This window comes from Sceloporus occidentalis, unplaced genomic scaffold (assembly GCF_023333645.1).
Source record: "Sceloporus occidentalis isolate IW3139 unplaced genomic scaffold, rSceOcc1.0.p SCAF_12, whole genome shotgun sequence".
NCBI lineage: Eukaryota > Metazoa > Chordata > Lepidosauria > Squamata > Phrynosomatidae > Sceloporus > Sceloporus occidentalis.
In genome coordinates, this window is record NW_028316992.1 from 4,170,294 (window position 1) to 4,182,730 (window position 12,437).

The 12,437-nt window shown below is 40.9% G+C and overlaps 1 protein-coding gene across 6 annotated transcripts in view; it reads left to right on the top strand.

Annotated features, from left to right (window-relative positions):
- KCNS3 (potassium voltage-gated channel modifier subfamily S member 3) overlaps positions 1-12,437 on the top strand; it is a 58,041-nt gene that overhangs the window by 6,436 nt on the left and 39,168 nt on the right. For 4 of the 6 annotated variants that reach the window (XM_089477834.1, XM_089477832.1, XM_089477837.1 and 1 more), the window contains exons 2-3: positions 131-192; positions 5,031-5,159. The gene's annotated coding sequence lies outside the window, so the exon portion shown is untranslated. Of the gene's footprint in view, positions 1-130; positions 193-5,030; positions 5,160-6,619; positions 6,767-6,844; positions 6,908-12,437 lie in introns of those variants that run through there. The other 2 variants (XR_016271779.1, XM_089477836.1) reach the window with 2 other exon arrangements.

Below are 12,437 nucleotides of genomic sequence, written 5' to 3' on the forward strand. Positions count from 1 at the left end.
TCTCTTTGGATTTTGCCATGTATGCTTTTTAGATATAGAGGAAATTGTTTTTTTTATCTTTATGCATGTACTATTATGTTACTATGATTGTTTTAATAAAAATATTATTATTTTTTAAAAAAATCCCTAGCACAAGATTTAAAAAGCACATTTGGAAAGAGGCAAATGAATAACTGGCATTGGGCCCACAAGGTAATCCTTATTATTTAACTAAATCTTCCAGGGCAGCAAAAAGTCACAATGTGGCCAAAACAATGTTGCTTATGAAGTGCAATAATATGAAAGTTCTGGCTGCAATTCAGGTTCAATGCAGGAAGGGATGACCAAACCCTTTGCTTCGAAACCGCCTCTGCAGTGAGGGAGCAAAGGGCTTAGCAGGCCTGACTGGTGATGTGATGGCTCAGGAAATCTAATAGCACTTCAAAAGTGAGATTGATGTTGGGTTGGAAGGCTTAACACTTATGGCCCGTTTCCCTCCCTGGAATAAGCAAAGCTCATGGAAGCTTTTGTACATCCACAAAAGCCACTGCGTCCACAAAAGATTGTCTCTGTTTCTGCAGTCAACTAAGGTTGCTTCCGTTTACATCCCACTATGAGACACGGCCTTATAGAAGCATTGGAAGTAGCATTGCACCTCAATCTGCACTCAGCACACTTGGTAGCCCAGGCCAGGAGGCGATGTTAACCAAAGGACAGAGATTTCTCATTGCTCTCTGACCACAAAAGGGCTCATTCCCTTGCTGGTAGTTCTGGAAACGCATTGGCATGTGAAGTTTGAGTGTTGGAGGAAGGGTATTCTTTCCCTGTGTGAATCCTAGAGTCATTCTGTTCAGTGATGTTAAACATCTGTTCCAGACTGCAGTTGTGAGAATATTTTTCTCCAGCTACTGTTGGAACTGAGCCTGTGACAAATACTGTTCTATTGCTGTGAGAATTAAATGCAAAACTGAAATTGCTTAAGTAGTAGGCAGTTGGCATCCTTGATTGGGTTTGTGGTGCCTTATAGTCAGAACAGGATAATAACAGAAGGTAAAAACCATGGCAGCTCGTGACTCTCATCTCCCCCTGTGTCTGTGAATTCACTCAGGGTCTTAGGAGTTTATCATACCATTTCCGTTCTTGCCATGATTGTGTTAATGAAGAGAAGTGCATATATACCAGTTTAAGAGCACTCCCTATCACATGTCCCTTCATCAGCATCACCCGGCTATTGTTTCCCCTCATCCTCTTTCACTCTTTTCTTTAACCCCACCTCCCTTACCTATGCTCTACAAATTGTGCCTTTCATGACTTTTTAAAAAACAAAAACAAACCCCCACAATTCTGGAGTTATGCAAATAGAGTTTAATGGGAAAAAATGTAAAAACAAAATAAGAAAGGCTGTTCTGGAATAGCAAAAGGGAGGAAGAGTGGGGAGAGAGGAGATACTGACACTGTGTGGCTGCCCAGTCCTGGAACTGTTGCAGGAGCGACTTATGGCCCCTGAAGGATAGCTCTATATCAGCACGATTGGGAGGTTATTGACAGGTTTTCCTTGTCAGTGGAACTAACCACACTTGGAGGACAAGGTAGTGATGACAAGATGGCATTGTGTGTGATAGGTATTGCTATAGGTGTTGTTATCAAACTTTTTTTGGTTTTTTAAAAGCCGATTGTGATAAAGTCCTAAGTCTGAACTTTAAAGGCACTTTCCTGTTTTGGAGAAGGATGTTGGCATCTTGGACAACACCATTAAACCCACAGCAGATTCACAGCTTTTATGATAGGGAAACCACCAGTCACTGCTAGGTAAAACTGGCAATTTGCTGTTAGTGATTTGCGCCAGCATAAATATAGCTTATGGGCACATAAGTGCATTTTTGGATGGGTCACAGAGTCTCTTGCCCTTGCACTCCATCAACAAATGTTCAACTACCAGTTACCAAGGCTTGGAAGGGGCTGCTAAATTCCCTTACCAAGTGGGAAGTGGAAAGAAGGGAAGGCGATTCAGACCATGAGCTCTTAAGGGAAGGAAAAGGCAAGTAAGTGCACTCTGTTTGAGAGTGCACCCTCATTTCTCCCCCACCCCAACTGAGCTGAGACTAGCTGCTTCTCTATGGACTGAATCACCTCCTTCATTATCTCCTCCTCACTGGTAAGAAAGAGCAGAAGGGACCTCTCACAGGATTTGACAGCTGACAGGCATTGGAAGGACATGGAACTTCACATGTGGAGCTACACACACATGTAGGATTTCAGCCTTTTAGATCCATCCAGCTGCTGAGTAGTTTTTGTTTGTTCTGTATAGCAGGCTGGCAAACATGTGACCCTCCAGATGTTGTTGAGTACAGCCTGCCTGGCAGTGGTGAATTGTGATGAGAGTAATATGTGGAGGGCCATATGGTCTCCTGCTTTTTCACATTATACAGTTATATCACTATGATTCCGCTAGCATACAATGAAATCCTGAGGTTAATAGTTTGGTGGGACACTACAGGAGCTCTCTGTTTTAGAATTCTACTTAGAAGTACCCTCCGTGTTAAGATGAATAAGACCGGAGAAGGGAATGGAAAGAGAAGAAGGTCAAGAAAGTGAAGGAGGTAGGAGTAGGTATGACTGGAAGATGAGTGATAAGTGAAGAATGAGAAGAATGTAGATAGACAGACAATATGAAGGAGAAGATAAGGAAATTGGAATGGTAGATATAGGGATGAGGGACAAAGAAAGTTTAAGGAAAGAGTAGAAGTTTGACTCAACCTTTTGGAGGGCATAGGAGTGGGTAGCTGATGTAGAAGAGGATTGGAAAGAGATGTGAGATAGCTTTGAACTGACTGAAGAACTTCTCCGAGTAAGAACACAATCAAACGAATATTTGTTATGTAATCTTTTAGAGTGCTTGTGTGTTAGTGTTTAAGAATGTGTGTTTGTATTTTTTTTAAAAAAACTTAATAAAACTTTAAAAAAAGAAGTACCTTCCGTAAACTACAAATCCCAGGATGCCATAGGATGAAATCATGGCAGTTAAAGTAGAATCATAGTGCTACAAATGTATAGTATGAAAGGGCCCCTTGTGTGGCTAGCTCCAGAATGATTCCATCTCAGTATTAAAATATTCCTCTTAATGGGTTACAGGATCCTACTGTTTGTGAAGTGTATTACCAGTCTCTTGATATTATGCCAAGTTTTATTTTCACTGTGAAACAAACAAACAAAAACCAATTTACATGAAACATTTTAGATGTCCTGTGCCATTTAGTGTAGCACAAGGGAAACAAAATGATATAGTGTCGTAGTTGCATCTGCGGCAGAATGCAGCAATCCCAACACTGAAATTGCCCCTGTCCTGAAACTAGATTACCAGATCTCTTTCAGAGCCTTCAACAGCAATGTTCCACTCACCTCTTCACCTGTTTTCTTTGATTTAGCTTCTGGAGAGAGGAGTACACACACAGTGATTGTTATGCAACTGAGCTGTGGTGCAGTATGTGGAGCACCAGTACTGCATGCCCATCGTGTTGCTGCTGTAGGACCAATGCATTCTTTTCAGATGGGGCAGATTAGCCAGATGCATGAGACTGTTTCATCAATGGTGCAGTTGAGCAGTTAGTGGCTAGAGGACACATTACTGTCGCTGCTGGCACACCCACAGAGACACGCACACAAGCTTTATGCATTGCGATGCTGCCAAAGAAGAAAAGCTTTAGGAGAAAAGAGGGCTGTTGATCTCCTTCTCTTCTCTCCAAGAGCTGATAACCCTCCATCCCATTTTCCAAGTGCTGAGCAAGTGAACAGGTGAGTGGAGTACTGCTGTTGAAAACTCTGAAACTTTGGCCCACCTTGCACCAGCTAGGACCCAAGCAGAGGAATTCTCAGTGCCACTCCATTCCTTGGTCCTGAAAGGGGAAATCCCACTTGTGTGCAAAGGGGGAAAGCCTGGAATGGGGTGGCAACGCAGTTCCCAACTCCCTTTACCTAGTCTTGTAGATGCTAAATATACAACAGCAACACAAAGGGTATAGCTATTGTGCAGTGGGAAAGGGGATGCAGAATGGCATTGCTGATTAATTAAAAGTCTCTCTCCTTCCTTCCTTCCTTCCTTCCTTCCTTCCTTCCTTCCTTCCTTCCCTCTCTCCCTCTCTCATTTAAAGTTTATATATTTATATTTTGATAATTCTGTCTGTCTGTCTACCTGTCTTACCTAAAATTAAAAAGTATGTACACAGGCTTTGAATTCACCAACAGTATTCTAGCCTTCCTCTCTGCGTATATGTACATATGCATGCATGTATCAAGAGCCAGCATTGTATAGTGTTGTGAGGGCTGCACTCGGACTCCAGGAGACTAGGGTTTGAATCCAGCAGCATCACTAAGTGGGTATGGGAGATACGGATTGCACTAGTTAACAATCCAGAGAATAGTTGAAATCCAGTAAGAGATGGCTCTGATCGGGTCACCCCTTCTCTGGGATGTTAATGCCTGTGGGGTGTACAGTGGGCCCTTGGTTTCCACTGGGGTTTGTTTCCAGGACCTCATGTAGATTAAAAAAAATTGTGGATGCTCAAGTTCCATTAAATCCAATGGCATAGTAAAATGGTGTCCCTTATATAAAATGACGAAATCAAGGTTTCCTTTGTAAAAATTATATCTTTTTGGAATATTTTCAAACCGTGGATGCTTGAATCCATGGATTAAAAAAAAATCCATGGATATGGAGGTCTGACTGTATGTGAGCATTCCCCTTGTGGGTTTGCTGCCTCTCTGGCTCTCTGGTGGTGGTGGAGGGGCGAGTGCTGCTCCTACTGCTGCCCAGATGCCCTTTCCATTTCTGGCAGGGGACAGGTGGCAAGTGAGCAAAGCAGCAGGAGGAGAAGGTGGAGCAGGTCACATCCCCGTCAGCCCCTTGCAATAGGTGTTTTTAAAAAACCAGAAGGGTGTTTGGATAAGGAAGTGAAAAGAAACAACAAGAAATGAGGTGTGCGCATATTAGTAGAAATAACCAGTCTGGATGAGCCTTTAGTCAATTTCTCTTTCTCTGTCTTTCTCTCTTCTAGTGGCAGAGGACCCACAGAGATTTGAAAGGCGCAAATCCAAGTTCTTCTGACTCCTTAATGCTGCGGTAACATTTGCCTTAATGGCACTCACAGCCGCATTTGATGTAAATGGAAAGCGTGTGCTTCAGGGTAAAACACACTATATTTCTCTGGCTTGTAGTTCTTTGTTAGCTTTATTGCATCTTGAGTGAAACTAAATAGGATTATAAGTTAGGCTTGGACTATGAAAATGGCAGCTCAAATAATTGGTTCTTCTAGCACAGCAGAATAATAAGCAAGCAACAGCTCCAGCTTTCAGTTTCATCTGTAGAAACCGCATGGGAGGATTGTAGATAAACTGAAGCTGGGTTTATTGATTCTTCTGGAGCTAATTATAGGGTGAAATCTTTTCTTGATGGGATGGTCACAGAAGTGTAAGCAGGCTGTAGTTCTTTGACTACATACTTGATTTGCAGGGGAGAGGTAATGGCATTGGACAGAAGTTGTACAGACAGTCTCTAGCATCCTTGCTCAGAAGTGAGTTCCACTGAGTTCAGTGTGTTTGGTCCTAAATAAATATATTTTTAGTCTGCAGCCTTAATGATAATAACTCAAGGTTGTCTTGCCCAACCCTGAAATAAAATAGCTGTCAGGTAGACTGTGCCCATTCCTTGCACCAAAGGAAAAGTCTAATATTGAGTTGAGTTAAGCACCACCTTTGATATCTATATATACTTTCTGAGCCCTGTGGTTTTAGCCACGCTAAAACTGTGCACTGGGTTACCCGCTCATGCCTGGAAGCATGTCCTAAATGGACCTTTGCACAGACAAGTGCACAGAATTTGGGAAAAACTGGAAATATTTCTCTTTGGACTTGATGTTATTTGCCACGAAATCAGCTTCAGCTGATCTCTACCCTGTCATCAGCAGACCTGCTCAAGTCTTGAAAACTCAGGGTCATGGTTTCCTTTACTGAATCAATCCATCTGTAATGTGGAGAGCACCTGAGCAATCTTTTGGACAATAGCTCCCTAAATCCCCCGGTTACTATTGCCCATAATGTTGCTGTGCACTGCTAGTTAGAATAAAAAAAATACCGAAAAATGCTCCAAAGCTAGTAGAGCTGGAGGTGTTGCCAAAGGTCCTTTAGTAGGCTAATAGACACATGATTATCCACAGCCACCATTAATAGCTCACTTAAAATACCTATCAGCTTTTCTGATTCATGTTTATTGTGTTTATCTGCTGAGGCAAGGTTTAAGACTATGCTTTGCTACACAAATTGTTCCAGGGCAATGGAGAAGGGCTGTGTAAAGTGGACAGAAGTGTTTCTACATTACACAGCTATAGAGGCTTGATTCTAATTTAATGTTCAGGACTCCATTCTATGCAATCATGTAGTGTAATGAGGTACTTAGAATTCTCTGACTGGGAGCTTCAGTAGCTCTCTTCCTTGAACTACAATTCTAACTGTCTCTAGCAAGGAATTTCACTTTCCTCACCAAATTACACATCACAGGAGTCTGCAGAATGATAGAGCCCTGGTGGTTAAAGTGGTATCAGACTTCTACTGTATAAGTGAGTGCAGACATTCATACTTCTTTCCCTAGGAAACGCGTCTGCTACAGCACTATAGCTCTCTATTCAAAGCGCTGGTTAAGATCTTTAAAGTCCTACACAGCTTGGATCCCGACTGTTTGAAAAAGTGTATCTCCTTATATGAGCCTGCCCCTTCTCTAAGATCTTCAAGGGAAGGCTGTCTCTTTGTCCCACCACCATCCCAGATACGTCTGGAAAGGACATGAGAGAGAGCCTTCTGGGTGGCTGTCTCCAAATTATGGATCTTCCTGCCTTGATAGGTCCGGTTGGCCCACTCTCTGCTGTCCTTCTGCTGGAAGGTAAAGACCTTTTTGATTTATGGAAGATTTTGGTTTTTAGTGTGTTGAGGCAGGTAAAGCTTTTAATGGGGAGAGTATTAATGTTTTTATTTTATTATGTTTAAAATGTCTTTTACTGTTGTTCTCAACTTGTATTTTTTAAAATAGAAATGTAATTTAACTGTGTTTTAACTTTTGTGCTAGGAGTTTTTAAAAATTATATTGTGCTTGTCCCATGTTGAGAGAAAGGTAGGATATAAATTCAGTTAATTAATTAAATACCAGAAAATTCCAAATACATCCCCAAAGTACACATCCCAGCATCCCAAAAGATGAAACCAAGATAGTTAAATATGTGTTAATATAGGCGGGGTACAGACCGCCAGAAAGAGGTGCCGGGGAGGTGCCTCTCTTTGCTCTGCAGGAGTGCCACAGCAACCAAATTGCGCGGTGCTGCTGTGGATCAAAAAAGGAGTGCCCAGAAGCGGCTCCTTTTAGTGGCGTCGCTGCAACGCTGCAAAGCACGAGAGACGTCATGATGACATCGCAGCTGCGTTGCCCCGTCTGGAAGCGGCACAGCTGTGACATCATCATTACGTGCCCAGTCTGGTGGGTGTACCGCAGGTGCGGCGCCCTCGTCACATACAAGGGTTGCCAGGCATGTGGGCGCTCCGCCCACCAAGCGCACGTGATGAGGGCACCTCAGAAGCCCGTCTGTTCCGGGCCATAGTTAATAATTAAATAAATGTAACCGTGTGGTGCAGTGATGTACTCTTATTTGAACATAAGTATTCTTATCCTTATTTGAGCCTAAGTACTCTTCTCCTTAGAGGGCCAGCCTAGTCTAATGGTTTGAGCATTGGACTAGAACTCTGGAAACCAGGATTTGAATCCCAGCTGAGCCATGGAAACCCACTGGGTAACCTTGGGCAAGCCTCCTCTGAACAGATCTTGCCAAGAAACCCCCATGATAGGTTCACCTTAGGGTCGCCATAAGTTGGAAATGACTTGAAGGCACACAACAACAACAACAACAACAACAACAACAACGTCTTCTCAAAAAGCAATCCCTTGTCCAGGAAAAGTTTTGCTGAAAGCACAGACTACTCTGTACTTTTGTATGGAATGTCTCACCTCACTAATAAAGCAAAGAAGGATGCCAAAAAGCTACATGCTATTCGAACAGCAGTCACAGGTCAGAAATTGATTCCCCCTTTAAAAAACTTCTATGGCTGGATACACTATCAAAGGATTCCTTTGGGGCCAGAAAATTGTGGACATTTAATTGAAATGGTTTGTTTGGTTGTCACATCTTCCCACATTGTTACATTATGAATCAATCAAAGAAAAGCAGGTAGTGCCCATTCCTTGAGCATGAATACTATTTGATTCTAAAATTCATGTCAGCCAAAGGGGCACCAAAATGCTTATAGTTGGCCAATGGGGATTCTGGGTGCAAAGTAATAGGAATTACAATACTGGGTGTGATGAATTGTGTGTTTAGGGTAACTCCCTTAAAGCAGAGCTGGGGAATCTATGGCTTTCCTGATGTTAATGAATTCCCACTCCCATCATCTGTCTCCACTGGCTGGGACTGCTGGGGGTCTAGTAACATCTAGACAACTTCTGATCCCTCAACAACCAGAGGGAATGTTCTATGTCTTTGGTAACTTGTGCTTAATAAATATCAATCCCTTGACTCAAGTGAAGCCTTTTGGTGACCCTTTGTATCATTTATTTCTCTGGCTCAGGAATAGAAATAGAATAGAAATAGAATAGAATGAATAGAATAGAAACATTGTGGGTACTATACTGACCGTAATGGTAGAGAGTGTTGTGTTTTCATGGGTCCATCCTTTGTCTGCCTGCCCCCCCCCCCCCCCATGCATAAAAGTGTTGTGAATTGTTTCTCCTGCAAGGCTCCAAGACAGATGATTCACCTTTGTAAATAGATTGCAGGGCCATCCTGCTCTGTTTAACATAAAAAAATTACCTGTTTTTCAAAACCCGGAGTTGAGTTTCTCAATTTCCAGATTTTGTTTCATCTTTTTTGGCAGTCTCTGTGGCCCCTGGAGAGTGCCAGGGGCAGAATACAGGCCTCCAATAGACTCACATGTTGCCCATCCTTGTATTAACATAAACAGGCAGAGCTCTGGCCTGCATGTCTCCTCTCAAACTCAGAGAAATTTAGTTTTCTTTTAAAATGTTCATTGCTTTCTTTGCAGATGTAGCATGTGCTATTTTTATTCCAGAATCTGGATTTTTCAGGAAAAAAAGCATTGAAGTTTCCATAATGGAAATATCTATATCTGTATATATCTCTGCATGCCACACAGTCAAGTCTTTTGAATGTTGATGGCTTAGTTGTACATTATTTCCCTGCTAATAACCCTTAACAACAGAATACCACGCAGTAGCCCATATAGACTTCCTATGCAAGAGTCACCTTTGGAGCAAATGGCAATGTGCTGTGTGCCATACATACCTCCAAGTCTGTTTCCAACTTATGGCGACCCTAAGGTGAACCTATCATGGGTTTTTTTTTTTGGCAAGATTTGTTCAGAGTGGGTTTGCTTTTGCCTTCTGCTGAGGCTAAGAGCATGGGACGTGTCCACAGTCACCCAGTGGATTTGAACTCTGCTTTCCAGAGTAACAGCTTTTCTGACCCCTCTTCATGCAGCAGGCAATGGATGGGAATGTATTTTATTCTTCCATCCCTTTTGTCAGTTGCCGCTAGATGGAAAGTCTTGGAAACCTTTTGTTCAGTCATGTTGCAAGCCCTCATCTTTTGAACACAGATGATGGGAAATTAAGTAGACTTAGCAAGGGATGTAATAAACTGAAAAAGAAATAAAAATTTCTATGCTCCACACCCTAAAACAAATTTTGGAATAAGTCGTATGATATCTCTATTAGGAAACCATTCTCTCTGAAGTAATGAGATAGCCAGCTTTCTTAAAGTATTCTCTCATATCCTTCTATTTAAGAATGTGATGTTATCCTTCTAATTAAGCATATGATCTCATGATTATAAACTTTTTTTCCTGTGCCAATGAATTTTGGTTCCCTTTCCCTTTAATGCATGCATGGCTCAAACAAAATAATGTTGTTTATAATGAGATAGAAATATTTTATATTGGGACTGTTTTATATGATTGTCCCTTATACATTTAAAAAATGACAATTCTAGCAATTGAAGACAAGATCCAATTTATGTGTGTCTTTTATTTTATATATTTGCCTTAAATCTGCAGGCATGCATCTTCCAAATTCATACATTTTAGATTTTATGGGATCAACCTTGCACTTTTAGAGGTTAAAAAAAATGTAAAGCTAATGATCCCTATACTAATGTAATGAATAGTCTTATACAGGCTATGCCCTGTTACATTTTTTCCTCTGTCTATTTTACTGCTTACCAATCCATTACCCTTCAGTTATAAGAGGATATCTGGAACACAAACAAATCTTTTTTATTATTATTATCAGAGGCTCTTCACATTGTATTTTGGTATGTCAGAGTCACCACAGCATGATCTTTCCTATCCCATTGTGGGGGCAGCCTGATGCAAGTTTTCCAAAGTCCATCTATGGCAAGGCAGTGCATATAATCTTGCCTACTCCATGCAAGTGTTTCCTTATTTAAAGTGGGAAAATAAGAAGATATAGTTGCCACAGTGTGAATTTAGTATTATATTATATCATGATTAATTTAATGAAGGCATTCAAACTTTCATGTTGAACAAGGTGGCCTGAAGGGAGCCGGCCTCTTATTACATACACTGTGTTCATTTCTAAGCATTTGTGCAATAGACAACCACCTCTCTACTCCCTCCTCTCATCTGCCAACATCCAAATATTGAACATTAGGAGGTCGAAACCATCCAGATTCAACTGTTTAACACTCACATTCAACTGAGAAATTTGCATGGAACATGGTCTTTTCCTAGCAAATTCGATCTCTTTCTCATGTGATAAATTCATATCGGTCATGAATTTTAGAAAGAAGGTATAAATTGAACACATAGACCCAGCGTGGTTTAGTAATTTGAGTGTTGGACTAGAACTGTGGGAGGTCAATCTTTTGCTCAATGATAGAAACACACTGGATGACATTTGGCAAGTTGCACTCCCTCAGGCTCAGAAGAAGGCAATGACAAACATCCTTTGAACAAATCTTGCCAAGAAAACCCTATGAGAGAGTTGCCATAAGTTAAAAGTCAGACTGAAGGCACTTAAGAGCAGCAGCAGCAACAACAACAGCTTTAATGCAAGTAATCATAGCTACATTAACTGTACTGACCAAGACAAGGTGTTAAGATTTAAGTGTGGAAATCCTGGTAGAACCATTAATCACTAGCTAACATTGGGATATTCACCTAAGCCACTATGTTTCAGCCTCCCCATCTGTAATGGGAGGAAATTGTGGTGGTAATTTGCTTTTTTAAGATAACTGTTAGAAATAAGGACATACATGATGAAACCCTTCTGCCATGCTATAGAATTGTAAAGTTCATTATTAAATTTGGATTAGGTGTTTATTTTTTTGAAAACATATGCAAGAGGAAAAAAGTAACCTTGTGTAATTTGTGGTGTCTGACCATTGGGAAAATACAAAGATAGAACCTACAGTAATTAGAAATATGAAAGTTATTTGTCTGTTGTAGCTAGGATAGTTTTCTCCCTCGGGTGAATGAGGTGCACAGATATTGAAGAGGCAAGCGGAGACATTTTTCAAGGAAATGTCTTTCCTAACTTAAGCTCATTAATTTCAGTGGGTTTCCACTAAGTATGATTAAGACAGTGGCTAGAATAAAGCTAGAAGGCTTTTGTAATAAGTTCTATGAGTAGAATGTTATGTGTGTGTGTTTAAAAAAACCTTGCTGCATATACTCACTTATAAGTCTAGAAATTTTAGTCAAAAAATGATCCAAAAAAACCTGGGTTGACTTATCCATAGATCAACGTACCATAACTCTTATCAAAAAAGGAACCATCCCCATCTCTGAGTAGAATAGGAAAAAGTGAGAGCTTAGTCCATCTTGGGAGAACCTAAAAGAAACACCAACTCTCTCCCCTGGCCTTTTTTGCTCCTGGCCTTTTTGAAGGTCTGGCTGGGAAAATAGCTTGGCATCATTTAACTTTCGTTCATCCTTTACATACTCTGTTACATGCCCCTAACTTTTACCCTCAACTTATACATAGGTTATATCAAAATCCATAATTTTGGCCCCCAAACCTGCTCTCAACTTAAATATGAGGTTGACATAATCAAGTACATGTGGTAAGTCAAGACATTCTCAAGATTCTGCAACAGCTACTAATGACCTGTTTGTACATAACTTTGATGAATGGCATATTTACAACCACAGATATATAATCTCAAACAGGGGAGAAGATTTCACATTTTCTTGTCTGGTCATGTAAACCTTGTAATTATGATTCATGTTTCTTGAAGATTTGTTCTGGGAAGTTGCCATTGATCAGCAATGAGAATGATACCCTTCAGACAAAGCCGATCTGATTTAAGACTTTAAGACTTTCTCAGTAG